Source organism: Euleptes europaea, chromosome 15, assembly GCF_029931775.1.
Source record: "Euleptes europaea isolate rEulEur1 chromosome 15, rEulEur1.hap1, whole genome shotgun sequence".
Lineage (NCBI taxonomy): Eukaryota > Metazoa > Chordata > Lepidosauria > Squamata > Sphaerodactylidae > Euleptes > Euleptes europaea.
Window position 1 is genome coordinate 20,871,074 of NC_079326.1, and position 13,941 is coordinate 20,885,014.

Sequence of the window (13,941 nt, forward strand, 5' to 3'; positions counted from 1 at the left end):
ATGGATTTAGAACTTTGCCTGAAAAGGCCCTGTGAACTTGCTTTGACATCACTCAGATTTACAGAAACTTAGGAACTTCTTAAAGATTTCTTTGCCCTCAGAAGAAGGCAAAGGATTTAAAGCAGATAAAATCACCATTCAGCTGGGTACAAAAAAAATCCAGAACATTATCTATATATTTCCTTTTTTATGCACAGTCTGAATCTAGATCCTAATCGGGCTACTGAAAGAGTTTGATCCCACTGTTATTGATATTTCTGTTTGACAGAATGTTTATGCATGCATGATTTTTCAGTCTGGAATGAAGAAAAAGGGTGGGAAGAAACAGCGGTCGCTTTTCATATGTATAACTGCTCCTTTTGCTTCTGCAGCATCCAGCATCCATGCTGTGCACGTGCTGATACCCTTCTATGTGTTATCTTGCAAGACATGATTACTAAAGCATGCTGCGAAGCCAGAAGCTGGTGCAGCATGACAGGTGGAAATTGACATGTGATTAAAAGACAGTCTAGAGATACTATGACAGATAATAGTCCTAAGCAGTGTTACATCCTTCTAAATCCATGGAAGTAAATGGGACATAATTCTGCTTAGGATGCCACTGCTAGTATTCTCTCTTCAAAAGAACACCCCACAAACCAAGATGACAATGTCTTTTCCTTGCTATTTATCTCTAAAAAGGAAAAGGTAAAGGTAAAGGTCCCCTGTGCAAGCACCGGGTCATTCCAGACCCATGGGGTGACGTCACATCCCAATGTTTACTAGGCAGACTTTTGTTTTACAGGGTGGTTTGCCAGTGCCTTCTCTGGTCATCTTCCCTTTACCCCCAGCAAGCTGTCTCTGGGCGAAAACTGCAGAGGACAAGGCCAGGTTCTTGACTATCACATCCCATAACTAGCAGCCACTGCCTGTGAATTTATCTTAACTTTTTTTTAGTAGTGATTAAAATATGTTGCACCATTTAACTCCATGGAATAAGTGTGTGCCTGGTGAAGGCGTAGATGCTTGCACCTGATTCTACTCATAGGAAGAACAGAGCAGAGAGAAAATAGCAGCAATGTTATCCCCACTGCAGTGGCCATGGGACAAAATAGTTAGGGGACTAGAGCAACTGCCCTATGAGGAGAGGTTAAAACACTTAGGGCTGTTTAGCTTGGAAAGAAGGCGGCTAAGGGGAGACATGATAGAGGTCAATAAAATTATGGATGGTTTGGAGAGAGTGAACAGGGAGAAGCTTTTCTCCCTCTCTCATAATACTAGAGGGTGAGAGATTCAAAACTGATAAAAGGAAGTATTTCTTCACGCAACACATAGTTAAACTGTGGAACTCCCTGCCCCAGGATATGGTGATGGCTACCAACTTGGGAGGCTTTAAGAGGGGAGTGGACATGTTCATGGAGGAGAGGGCTGAAATGGATACTACTCATGATGCATACCTATTCTCTCCATGATCAGAGGAACATGCCTATTATCTTGGGTGCTGTGGAACACAGGCAGGATGGTGCTGCGGCAGTCGTCTTGTTTGGGGGCTTCCTAGAGGCACCTGGTTGGCCACTCTGTGAACAGACTGCTAGACTTGATGGGCCTTGGTCTGATCCAGCAGGGCTTTTCTTATGTTCTTATGTTCTAATATAGAAGTGACGCAGAGTAGTTCATTACCATTTTAAAAGGTACATCCAAATGTCCCTAACAATGTTTAGGGCATCTACAATTGAACTCTAATTTGTTGTGACGTCCAGATTTGGGTGCTTTAATTTTTTAAACCAAACAACAGGGATTGCTTCTTCCCCAGTACCATTATAAGGAAAGAAACAACCCCCAGTTTGTTATGGTGTCTGAACTGAGATGACACAACAAACCAGACTAATACCAAAGACTTCCTAAACAAGCAGGTCTTTGATTGAGATCCAGTGGGGTGTAGTGGTTAGAATGCCAGATTGGGATCAGGCAAATCTAGATGCAAATCCCCACTCTGGCACGGAAGTTCACTTGAGGTCCTTGGGCCAGTCACACTCAGCCTAACTTATCTCCCAGGGTTGTTGTGAGGATAAAATGGAGGAGAGGAGAAGAGAAAGTCTCCACTGGGTAAGAGAGGATCTCCACTGGGGATAAAAGGGGGTAGAAATACCTAACTAAATAAATGTATGGAGACAGGGGCCATGGCTCACTGCTCGAGCACCTTTTGGGCATGCAGAAGGTCCCAGGTTCAGTCCTCAGCATCTCTAGTTAAAAAGGATCAAGTAGTAGATGATGCAAAATACTCTACCTGAGACCCTGGAGAGCTGCTACCAGTCTGAGTAGACAATACTGACTTGGATGGCCTAATGGTCTGATTCAGTATAAGGCAGCTTCATATGTGTGTCCATGCGAGAAGAATGCATGGGCCCATGGATTTCAGGCTTTTTTATTTCACAAGCAAACTCTGGTTTGTTCATGACATTTGTATAGTCTCTATCAGTCTAACCTATCTCACAACATTGTGACAAGGATAAATGAGGAATGGGAGGACCATGAATATTAGTGTAAACCCTTTTGGAGCAAGGAAAGGATGGAAATCTATTAAATAATAAGGAGGATATTGGAACAATAATGCATATTTTTGTCTTGGACAGAGCATTGCAGGGAAACAAAACTCCACAAATTGTTTCAGCATCTGCATATCTTTTCCCTTTATTATAGATACCACAGATCTTTAGACATGGAACCAACTCACAGAAGTATATCTGTATCTTTCAAAATAATACAAGAAATGGCCTATTCAACACTACCTTAAGCACATTTGCTCATGAATAAGATCCACTGAGCTTTCTGTTAGAATTTTTTGTAACAGGAGATTAACAAAAACTTTAAGGCACAAACAGTGTAGAAAAGATAAGAGTTTGCATTGCCTTGTTTATGAATTTGTCCTCCACAAATGCCCTACTCAATTAAAATCCAGCATTGAAATGGATAAAAAGAGTGAAACTAGTGAAAATAAATAAATTTAGAAGGGGAAAATACTTTTAAAAGAACAAGGAAAAGGAGTCTTTTCAGCATGTGGGTAGAATTCCTGTAGAAGATGAACATTCCTTTAGAGAATAATTCTATATAAGGCTTCCAAACTGCACTGAATTTCATTGATTTATCTTTCCAGTACTATCTGAATCATTCTTTAACATGCAAATCTAAGAAGACTTCAAACCAATTGTCATTGAAAGACAGAGAACGTTATTTCCAGAATTGTAAAATAATATTCTTGGCTACAAGCAATGCTTGGGGAATTCAGAATATGGCACTCTAGAAGCTTCCAGATCACAGGATATTGTGATTAAATGAGACTTGTCAATTCAACTATCAGACTAAATCAGATTATCAATAGCATATCATCTGCTCTAGATCCCCTTCACTCTAGTTTCAGGCCAGATTATGGGAGAGACACACAGCTGATGGCCTTAGTGGGTTTTATTTATTTATTTCACAAAATGTGTATCCTCACAAGGGCCACCAGGCCAGCTAACAAATTAAAACATGCATAATAAAATTACATTTTAAAACCATTAATTTCCTCCTCTTAAAAAATCATGCATCATGATAGCCATCTGAATGCACTCGAGCCTCTCTGTTGCTCTCACTGGATTTATCAGTAGCTTTTGATACTGTGGACCATGCCATTTGTTGAGACATTTGGAGTAGAAGTAGGTATTGGGGACATACTTTGGATTGGTTTAAATTGCTTGTTATAGGGCAGGATTCCGTTGCAGTGGAGCATAGCAGGAAAGGTGGTCCTGCAGATATGTGGGTCTGTGACCATGCTCTTACTGGATTTATCAGTAGCTTTTGATACTGTGGACCATGCCATCTTGTTGAGACATTTGGAGTAGAAGTAGGTATCGGGGACATACTTTGGATTGGTTTAAATTGCTTGTTATAGGGCAGGATTCCGTTGCAGTGGAGCATAGCAGGAAAGGTGGTCCTGCAGATATGTGGGTCTGTGACCATGGAGGGATTTGTGGGTGAGAGCTAGTATCTTGAATTGAACTTGGTAACTGATCAGTAACCAGTGGCGTGACTGCACAATGGATGTGAGATGCGTGTTTTTAAAAAAATAATTTATTTAAAATTTTCAAAAACAAACAAACGTAACTATCTCAGTCATTCAGATACATACAGTGTGAGCAATCTTTCAGGGAGTTCGTTTTGGATTAAGCACTTGTGTCATACTGGACATTTGTTTAATCAATAATCTACCTAAATCCTTTATCCATATTTCCACTACTTTCCAGGCTATCAAAGCAATACTTAATACAATTCATATTTCCCATTCTATACTTCACTTTTATTCTTCGTCTGCTGCTCTAAACTTAACTATTTCGTATACACAGTATTTCTGCTACCTTAATATTGATATTCCTTTATTTATTACTATGCCTCTGCCCTTCTTTACTAAATTCTAATTTCTACTTTATATAATCAAAATAGAGTGCCCATTTCTTCTGGAATTCTTCAATTTTTCTGCCATTCACCAAGTTGGATAATTTGGCCATCACTGCATAGTCTGCCATATCTCCAATTCTGGAATTTCTTCTTGTTTCCAGGTTGCCAATACTAGTCTCGCTGCTGTGATCATATAACCGAACAAGTTGGATGTGAGATGCATGTTGAACCTGGTGCCTGATAGTAACTGGGCAACGGCATTCTGTTCTAACTAGAGTTTCTGAACTGACTTTAGGGGCAGAGCCATGTAGAGTGCATTGCAATAGTCTACCCTTGAGGTAACTATAGCATGGATCCACATGGCCAGATCAGCTAAGTCAAGGTAGGGAGGGCATCTTGCAGGCTAAATGAAGCTGGAAGAATGCCTTTCTAAACAGTTATGTTAACTTGCTTCTCTAGCAGTAATGCTGGGTCCAGTATAATATCTAGGTTCTAGTTGACTCAATGAGTGTCAACTGGACCCTATCGAAGCGGGGACCACAGTGTCCTTCAAGGCTGCTGCCTTTCCAACCAGCATTACTTCTGTCTGGTCAGGATGCAATTTCAACTTTCTCACCCTTAGCCATTTAACCACAGCAGTCAGGTACTACAGCATCACCAAGCAGTTTGGATAAAGAAATATAAAGCTGGGTGTCATCAGTATATTGACAACAGCCTGCTCGAAAACCACACATGATTTCTCCTTAGGGCTTTACATCGAGATTGAATAGCATGGAGGACAAGACTGAGCGTTGAGGAATTCAAAAAAAAACCAAGTCCCACACTGATGACAAACTAAATCAGCAACCCTCGGAATCCTGCCTTAGGAACAATGTGTGTATGTGCATGTTTTTAAGCCTGTCCAAGCAGTTCGGCAGGTGGGCAATCATTCAGTGCAGTCAAAACACCTTTTAAGAAAAGACTTTTATTTAACTAGCATACATTCCTCATAAAAAACTAGCACAAAGGGAGAATGGCATCGGTTTACAGAGTTGTTAGGGAATCTAAGAAGGAAACCCTACGCTGAATACAATATTACTTTAGCACTGCGACCCATGTGAGAATGGCCACGAAGCAGAAGGAAACTTAGCAAGAAGGCTGTATCCTGCCCCCCCTTTTTGGCATGCTTTCTCCAAACTGTTTTTAACCCTTTTTTAAGGAGAGTTACTCCAGTCTAAGCCCATTCATTGCAGTGGGCTTAGACTGAAGTAACTCTCTTCAGGTATGCACTGTTTGTCTCCTGGCTGGTAGGGTTTCTGTGGTGCCAATCCTTTCTTTGTGGGATAACCCTCCAAATCCCACAAGGTTTTGCATCATTGATTTTTAGGGCTTTCCGCTGAAGGTATTAAAAGTTATGAATTTTCCCTCCCCTTGACAGTATCGCCAAATGGTCTCTGATCTTCCTGACTTTTATCTCCATACATGTGTGTGTTTCCTTCCCTGAGTGTAATAGGAGGGGTTTATGGCAATATTCACACAGGTGTGTGAATTTTTCTTAAGACGAACAGCATCTCATAAGACAAGCAGCTTCTCATTCACAACAGGTAAATGCAGCAGAACCAAACTTCTGGAACCTGCATAGTTTTATTCGTACTGAGATTCTGCTGCATCGGTCTGTTTGAATATCTGCAGTGGAATTAAGTGTATCTTTATGATGAAAATATGATGTTTTAGCTCAAGTTCCCAAAGCATCCCATCCCATCCCTAGCATATCATCTACTTCTCTGTATGACATTTTGTGTTCGTTACTTACTTTTCTTATTTAAGAAAAGAGATTTTGAAGATGATAAAGTCTTGTCCTCATCCGTGGCTGCCATTAGGATTTGGAAACTAGTTGAGTGCCTCAAGCTAGTGATTATATCGTTCCCTTGTAAGTGTTTGTGTTGAGTAGCTGGTCAGAAGACTGGCAAATTTTAAAGACTACCCTTGTTTTTAATTGCAATGGCTACCCCATTCCCTTATTGCTATTCCTGAGTGGTTGGAGGCTGTGAAGATGCTTCATATCAATTACCGCTCCCTTATTAACTAAAATCTGCTAAAAGCATCCTGCACCATAAGAACTAAACACCACAAAGGATCTAAATAATTCAGAGATCTGGGTAAAGATGAATAATGATTGTTTCTGTACTAGGTGCTGATTGTTTTTTGGAGTTCCGTCTTTCTCAATACACCCTCTGGATCACTGCAGAGCATTGCCTGGGATACAGAGTTGCTAGGTTTCCACCTAGAGAGGAAGCCGAAGAAGCTTGTCTCTTTAAACGCCCTGTGGAACCAAGAGGGCGCGCTGCCCCCAGCGAGCTAATCCGCCATTTTCTTCATCGGCTTCCTCATCCATGTACATTATAAACCTATTACTTATATCCGTTTTCTACCATTTTAGCTATCATGGCTTTCTTCAAAGAATCTGCAGTTTGTTGAGAACGCTGAGACCTCTCTGTTAGAGATACACAGAATATATTATAGAGATACAATTCCCAGGCATCCCTGAAAAGAAGCGCCGATGATTAACTCTGATAAGTCTGTAATGGGGATTAGCGATCCTCACAATATTCTCTGGGCTGAATTTCTCCACTGACTTTATCTGTCCTCTCACCAGATTCAGATGGTACTGGCTGCATTTTCGTTCACTCCCCTCCTTTTTCCACAGATGAAATGTGTCACTGATACATATTTAATTAAATATGCATGTACGTAGCAGGCTTCCACCCTTTTCCTATCGCATCAGAATGCACAAGAGCCCATATGATGTGCCGGGGGGGATGGCATCTGATCTCTGTGGCCAGCGCTTCAGGCCTCCCCCATTGCAAACAGGTGCTCACATAAGGCCCAGGGGGACAATATAAGACTGCAGTGTTCATTCAGTCAAATGTCATATTGAATAGTGAAATATTCAGATGAAATGCCAGTTATGGAAAAAAAAGAAAAGAAAGAAATTCTAAAGAGAAGCAGAAGGCTGGAGGAACAGAATGCCTCTGTGCAGATAATCAGACAAACGGCGAAGAAATGGAGTCAGGGGGATTTGCTCATCATCCCTTGTGTGGATATGACCTGAGATTTGCCCTGAGGAGGAATGAAGGCACCGACAAACAGCAGCGCAAGAGGAGAAGAGGCTGCATACTTTTAAAAAGACATCCCCCGTTCTTGGATGTGGATGCGGCAGCAACGGAGGGGATAACTACACAGCATCTTTGCAGGCTCTCAGTCTCCAGGGAAGTCCTAAAGAGGCTCGGAAGGGTGCAACTCTGCTTAGGATTGCATTGTTAGTGCTTCAGCAAAGGAGTCTGAAACAACCAGCAGCCATTTACCTGCGTGACAAAATAGGGAGCCAGTCGATGGCGTTTAAGGCGTATAGATAAAGGCTTGATATCTGTAGCTTGACAACAGTTCAGAACAGAAATCCAGTAGCCCTGGAAGTATTAGTCTCTAAATGCAGTTCATAATATGCAAAAACTTGCACTGTGAAGAAAGCTGAAATATGAAATTATGATATTGATTGAGAGCCAGCGTGGAGTAGTGGTTAAGAGCATTGGTTTGGAGTGGTGGACTCTAATCTGGAGAGCTGGGTTTGATTCCCCACTCCTCCACATGAGTGGCGGACGCTAATCTGGTGAACCAGGTTGGTTTCCCCACCCCTCCTCATGAAGCCAGCTGGGTGACCTTGGGCTAGTCACAGTTCTCTTAGAGCTTTCTCAGCCCCACCTACCTCACAGGGTGTCTATTGTTGGGAGGAGAAGGGAAGGTGATTGTAAGCCGGTTTGATTCTTCCCTAAGTGCTAAAGAAAGTCGGGATATAAAAACCAACTCCTCCTCCTCCTCCTTATTGAAATCAGCCTATGTGTCTAAGAAAGTTTACTGTATGTAGATAGGCAGGCTGCCTGTGTGCCAATCTTGACTGATCTATTACAGTAACAAAGATTGATTGATTAATTTTGCACCCAGTCTGCCAGTGTTCTGTCCCTAATAGGAAAAGCCTAAGCAGAGCTACACCCTTCTAAACCCACCAACTTCAACAGAAGGCTGTCATTCTACTTAGGATCTTACTCTGTCTGAAAAAAACATAGCGGCTGACAGATCACTTAACCACTTCCAAGAAATGTTCATCACAAGTCAAACTGTGTATAAAACACCACCAGGCTATAGTGCACTTGATGTTTCATGTGCTTCTCAGCATGCACAATAAAAAATCCTGCTGCTTCCTGGTAATGCAAAAATGTGACACTCCTCAAAAACTGATGAACAGGCAGCCTTACACGCTCTCAGTCTAGTGCTTTAGTACTAAATGTGTAAAAATTAATGCAGCTTTCCTATTTGGATGCATCCTGCTGACAGGCAGGGTGTTTTTGCCAGGCCAGTTCCACAAAAAGGAAGCACAGACTAAACATGGCTGGATACATATTTACTGGGGTTTGGGACAGAGGGCTAGGGGCCCGGGCTGCAAGCCTATTTCTGTAATGGGTTTGGGACGGGGGGCTAGGGGCCCGGGCTGCAAGCCTATTTCTGTAATGTTGTATATTTATGTCATTTCAGAAATAAACAGATTGTCAAAGGGCAGATCAGGTTACAAAGTTGTACAGAATCGACGTTTGTGCCTTGGATGGAAGACAATGTAGACCTCTTGAAAGGTGCAGACAAGTAATCAAATGTGAAAACATGTACACCTGCTCCATGTACGTAGTTGTGTGGGGCACAGAAATTCATCCTTCCTATAGTTAGCTCCTTACCATGTTCACTCTGAAGTCTCAGAGATTTCAGTGGGTCTGATTTCCATGTATACATGCTTCGGATTCAGATCTTGGATGGCCAGATGCAAAGTCTCTGGTCTTTGTATAGAAGAAACTCAGCTGATCACAGATGTATATGAACAGACAAGGGGCGAAAACGCATGGTTGCTTTAGCCTCCTTTATTCCCTGTTTCGCCCTGACCTGGATGGCCCAGGCTAGCCTGATCTCATCAGATCTCAGAAGCCAAGCAGGGTCAGCCCTGGTTAGTATTTGGATGGGAGACCACCAAGGAATACCAGGGTTGCCGTGCAGAGGAAGGCACTGGCAAACCACCTGTTAGTCTCCTGCCATGAAAACCCCAAAAGGGGTAGCCATAAGTCGACTGTGACTTGAAGGCACTTTACACACACACACATTCCCTATTTCAACCAGGACTCAGCCAGGATTGAACGCACGTTCGGCGAAAACGCATGCGTTCGATCCCGGCTGAATCCTGGCTGCAACAGGGAATAAAGCGACCATGCGTTTTTCACCAATAGCTCTGAATTTGTGCTGGATAATCAATATTGAAATAACTTGAAACACTTTGGTGAAAAGGTTGTCAAAGATACATTTTAACCAAACTATTTGAGCATCTCAAATATCTAAAGAATACTATTTTTTTTAAAAAGGCACAGCACCATTCTGTAATGTTTAAATTGCACTTTTGGGTGGTGTGTTTGCATAACAGGGCCATTTGTTTGCAGTTTCTGAGCCATTAGCGGCATTATTGACCAGTTTAGTTGAGCTGTATAAAGATCTATACACATTATCCCTGTTTGCTGAAATGATATACCAGAACAAACGTTGACTGCCATGTTAATAATGTCTCTCTGGATGATCCTAAGACCATTGATTGCAACCTGAGCGGAACAAACATACTGGGGGAAGGAAAAACCATGCTCTCGACTCTAGAATGTGATGGTGCACCAACATGCTTGCAGGAAAAGAGTTTCCATGCGCCAGCAGCACTAACACCAAGCTTCAAAATTAGTATGTTGGAAGTATACAGTTTCCTAAAAGCAGTATGCCAAAGGCTGTGGGAAAACCTTTTGCCCATTGTATGTGTAAAGGGTTGCCAGGTCTCTCTTCACCACCGGCAAGAGGTTTTTGGGGTGGAGCCTGGGGAGGGGGGGGTTGGGGAGGGGGGACTTCAATGCCATAGAGTCCAATTGCCAAAGTGCCCATTTTCTTGGGGGGGGGGAACTGATCTCTATTGGCTGGAGATCAGTTGTAATAGCAGGAGATCTCCAGCTAGTACTTGGAGGTTGGCAACCGTGTAAGTGTATGATAGAGGGGGACTCTGACTCCAGTAATAGAAACAATAGAACTATGTCAGTCATGGTTGTTGAAGTTATTCACAATTTAAAGGCCTTGCTCTTGTTGTTCAAATCAAATCAAGTTTATTTACGGTCAAAGACCAGCAACAGTTGACATAATACTCTTGTTGTTAAATCTTTCTTTCTTTCTTTCTTTCTTTCTTTCTTTCTTTCTTTCTTTCTTTCTTTCTTTCTTTCTTTCTTTCTTTCTTTCTTTCTTTCTGTCGCTCTGTCTTTTTTGCCCTGCTCTTTTTCTGCTGGAGACCCAAAGCAGCTTACAAAATATAAAAATACAATTAAAATAAACAAACAATCCCCCAAGATCACACTCTAGACTTGTGGCTGCTTTGCTAGACAGGCTCACCCAAGGCCACAGGCTAGATGCCCTTGCCACAGGCTGGCAATTCTGGCCACAGGCTGCCCAAGGTTCAAATATTTGCAACAGAAGGTAAATAGAAGCTCATCCCAGATCTTATTTATCTGGCAAACAAGCTCCCCAAGGTTCCCTTCCACCGATAAAAGAGCTTCTGCCCACACCCAGGCTTAAATGCCTGCAACAGAAAGGAAAATAGATGTTGGCTCAGATCTTGTTCTACAGCAGCCACCACACAAAAGCCAGCATGATATACTGTTTAGAGTTTCAGACTAGGATCTTGGAGACCCAAGTTCAAATCCCTACTCTGCCTAGAGTTGCCAGCTCTGTCTTGGGACATTTCTGGAGATTTGGGGAGAAGCCTAAGAAGGGGGGTTTCGAGAGGGCAGAGACCTCAGCAGGGTATTAGGTAGGGTTGCCAGCCTCCAGGTACTAGCTGGAGATCTCCTGCTATTATAACTGATCTCCAGCCAATAGAGATCAGTTCACCTGGAAAAAATGGCCGCTTTGGCAATTGGACTCTATAGCATTGACGTCCCTCCCCTCCCCAAACCCTGCCCTCCTCAGGCTCTGCCCCCCAAAATCTCCAGGTATTTTCCAAGCCAGAGCTGGCAACCCTAGTATTATGCCATAGAATCCACCCTCCAAAGAAACCATTTTCTCCATGGGAACTAATCTTTGAAGTCTGGAAATTAGTTGTAATTCCAGAAGATCGTCAGACCCTTCCTGGAGACTGACAAGCCTAATACTGCTATGGAGGCTTCCTGGATAATCTCGGCCAGTTACGGACTTTCAGTCTAACCTGTCCCTTGGATTGTAGTGAACATAAAATGGAAGAAACGAAAATGATGTAATTTGCTTTGGCTCCCCATATTGAGAAAGGTGGGGTATAAATGAAGTAAATAAATATTAAATATAGCTGAAGATGGACAGCAGATAACTGGATAGTTGGGAAGAAGGAAAGTAAAAAGGGAATGGTGAGGATATGGGGGCTGCCTGAAGGAAAGAAAGAGGAAATGGTGTGGGGAGGATGTTACAGGGGAAAGAGAGATGCCCCCCACAGGTCCTTATGGGTTACCCACTGTGCAACGGAGCCCAGCCTGGTGGCTGGCACAACACAGCTGGTTTTGGCCCAGCTGCTGAAACCATGCAGAGTTTTCAGAGTGTCATGGGGAGGGAAGGAGGGAAAACTGAAGAGAGGTGGGCAGGAAGGAGAGAAAGAAGCAGGAAAAGGGAGATGCCGTGGGTGCTTTTGGGGATGGACATGAGGAAATAGTGGGGAGGGGGGAATGAATGATCTCTAGACTACAGGCCCCCTGGAAAAATGACTGCTCCAGAGAGTGGATTTCGTGGTATTACGCCCCACTTCCCCAAACATTTAGTTTGGCCCGACTGCGTATTGGAGGAGAGGGATTTGGGGCTTGTTATTTTATCTTTCGTTTTAGCTGGGGAAACGTTAGCTATTATTGTGAGCCACCTTGAGGCCATAAAGCAGGATATAAATGTTTTAATAAATGGGAAATCAATGTTTCAAGGCAGGATATAAATTGGTTCTTGTAGGTTATCCGGGCTGTGTAACCGTGGTCTTGGAATTTTCTTTCCTGACGTTTCGCCAGCAACTGTGGCAGGCATCTTCAGAGTAGTAACACTGAAGGACAGTGTCTCTCAGTGTCAAGGGTGTAGAAAGAGTAATATATAGTCAGAAAGGGGTTGGGTTTGAGCTGAGTATTGTCCTGCAAAAGTATTGTCCTGTAAGTATCAAGATAATGTGCTAATGAGGGTATGGTATGTTAATATGGAACCATTGTATCCTGAAGTGATCTGTTAATGTGTGTAATCCAAAACTAATCTGTATGGCTATTGTTGAATGTTGTCTTTGTCTGGAGGTGTTTCAGGACAGGAAGCCAAGCCTTATTCATTCTTAAACTCTCCTCTTTTCTGTTAAAGTTGTGCTGATGTTTGTGAATTTCAATGGCTTCTCTGTGCAATCTGACAAAATAGTTGGTAGAATTGTCCAGTCTTTCAGTGTCTTGGAATAAGACCCTGTGTCCTGTTTGTGTCAGTCCATGTTCAGCCACTGCTGATTTCTCAGGTTGGCCAAGTCTGCAGTATCTTTCATGTTCTTTTATCCTTGTTTGTATGCTGCGTTTTGTGGTCCCGATGTAAACTTCTCCACAGCTGCAAGGTATACGATATACTCCTGCAGAGGTGAGGGGGTCTCTTTTGTCTTTTGCTGATCGTAGCATTTGTTGTATTTTCTTGGTGGGTTTAAACACTGTTTGTAGGTTATGTTTTTTCAAAAGTTTCTCCATCCTATCAGTGACTCCTTTAATAAATGGCAAGAATACCTTTCCTATGGGAGACTGTTTTTCTTGAGTTTTCTGATTTTTGTTTGGTTCAATGGCCCTTCTGATTTCATTCTTGGAGTAGCCGTTTGCTAGCAGTGCGTGATTTAGATGGTTAGTTTCTTCCTTGAGAAACTGTGGTTCACAGATCCGTCTTGCACGGTCCATTAATGTTTTGATTATTCCTCTTTTCTGTCGGGGGTGGTGGTTGGAGTTTTTGTGTAAGTAGCGATCTGTGTGAGTTGGTTTCCGGTAGACCTTGTGACCTAACTGAAGGTTTGATTTACGGATGACAAGGGTATCAAGAAATGGGAGTTTACCCTCAATTTCCTTTTCCATGGTAAACTGAATGTTTGGATGGATATTATTAAGATGGTTTAGAAAGTCCATTAATTTTTCTTCACCATGGCTCCAAATGGTAAATGTATCATCTACGAACCTGAACCAGACTGTAGGTTTGTAAGGTGCTGATTCTAATGCTGTCTTTTCAAAATATTCCATGTAAAAGTTTGCTATTACTGGACTGAGTGGACTTCCCATAGCTACTCCATCAATCTGTTCATAAAATTCTTGATCCCATAGGAAATAACTTGTTGTCAAACAATGGTGAAATAAGGCTGTTATATCTTCTGGAAAAATCTGGTTAATCAATGAGATTGTGTCTTTAACTGGAACCTTGGTAAAGAGGGAT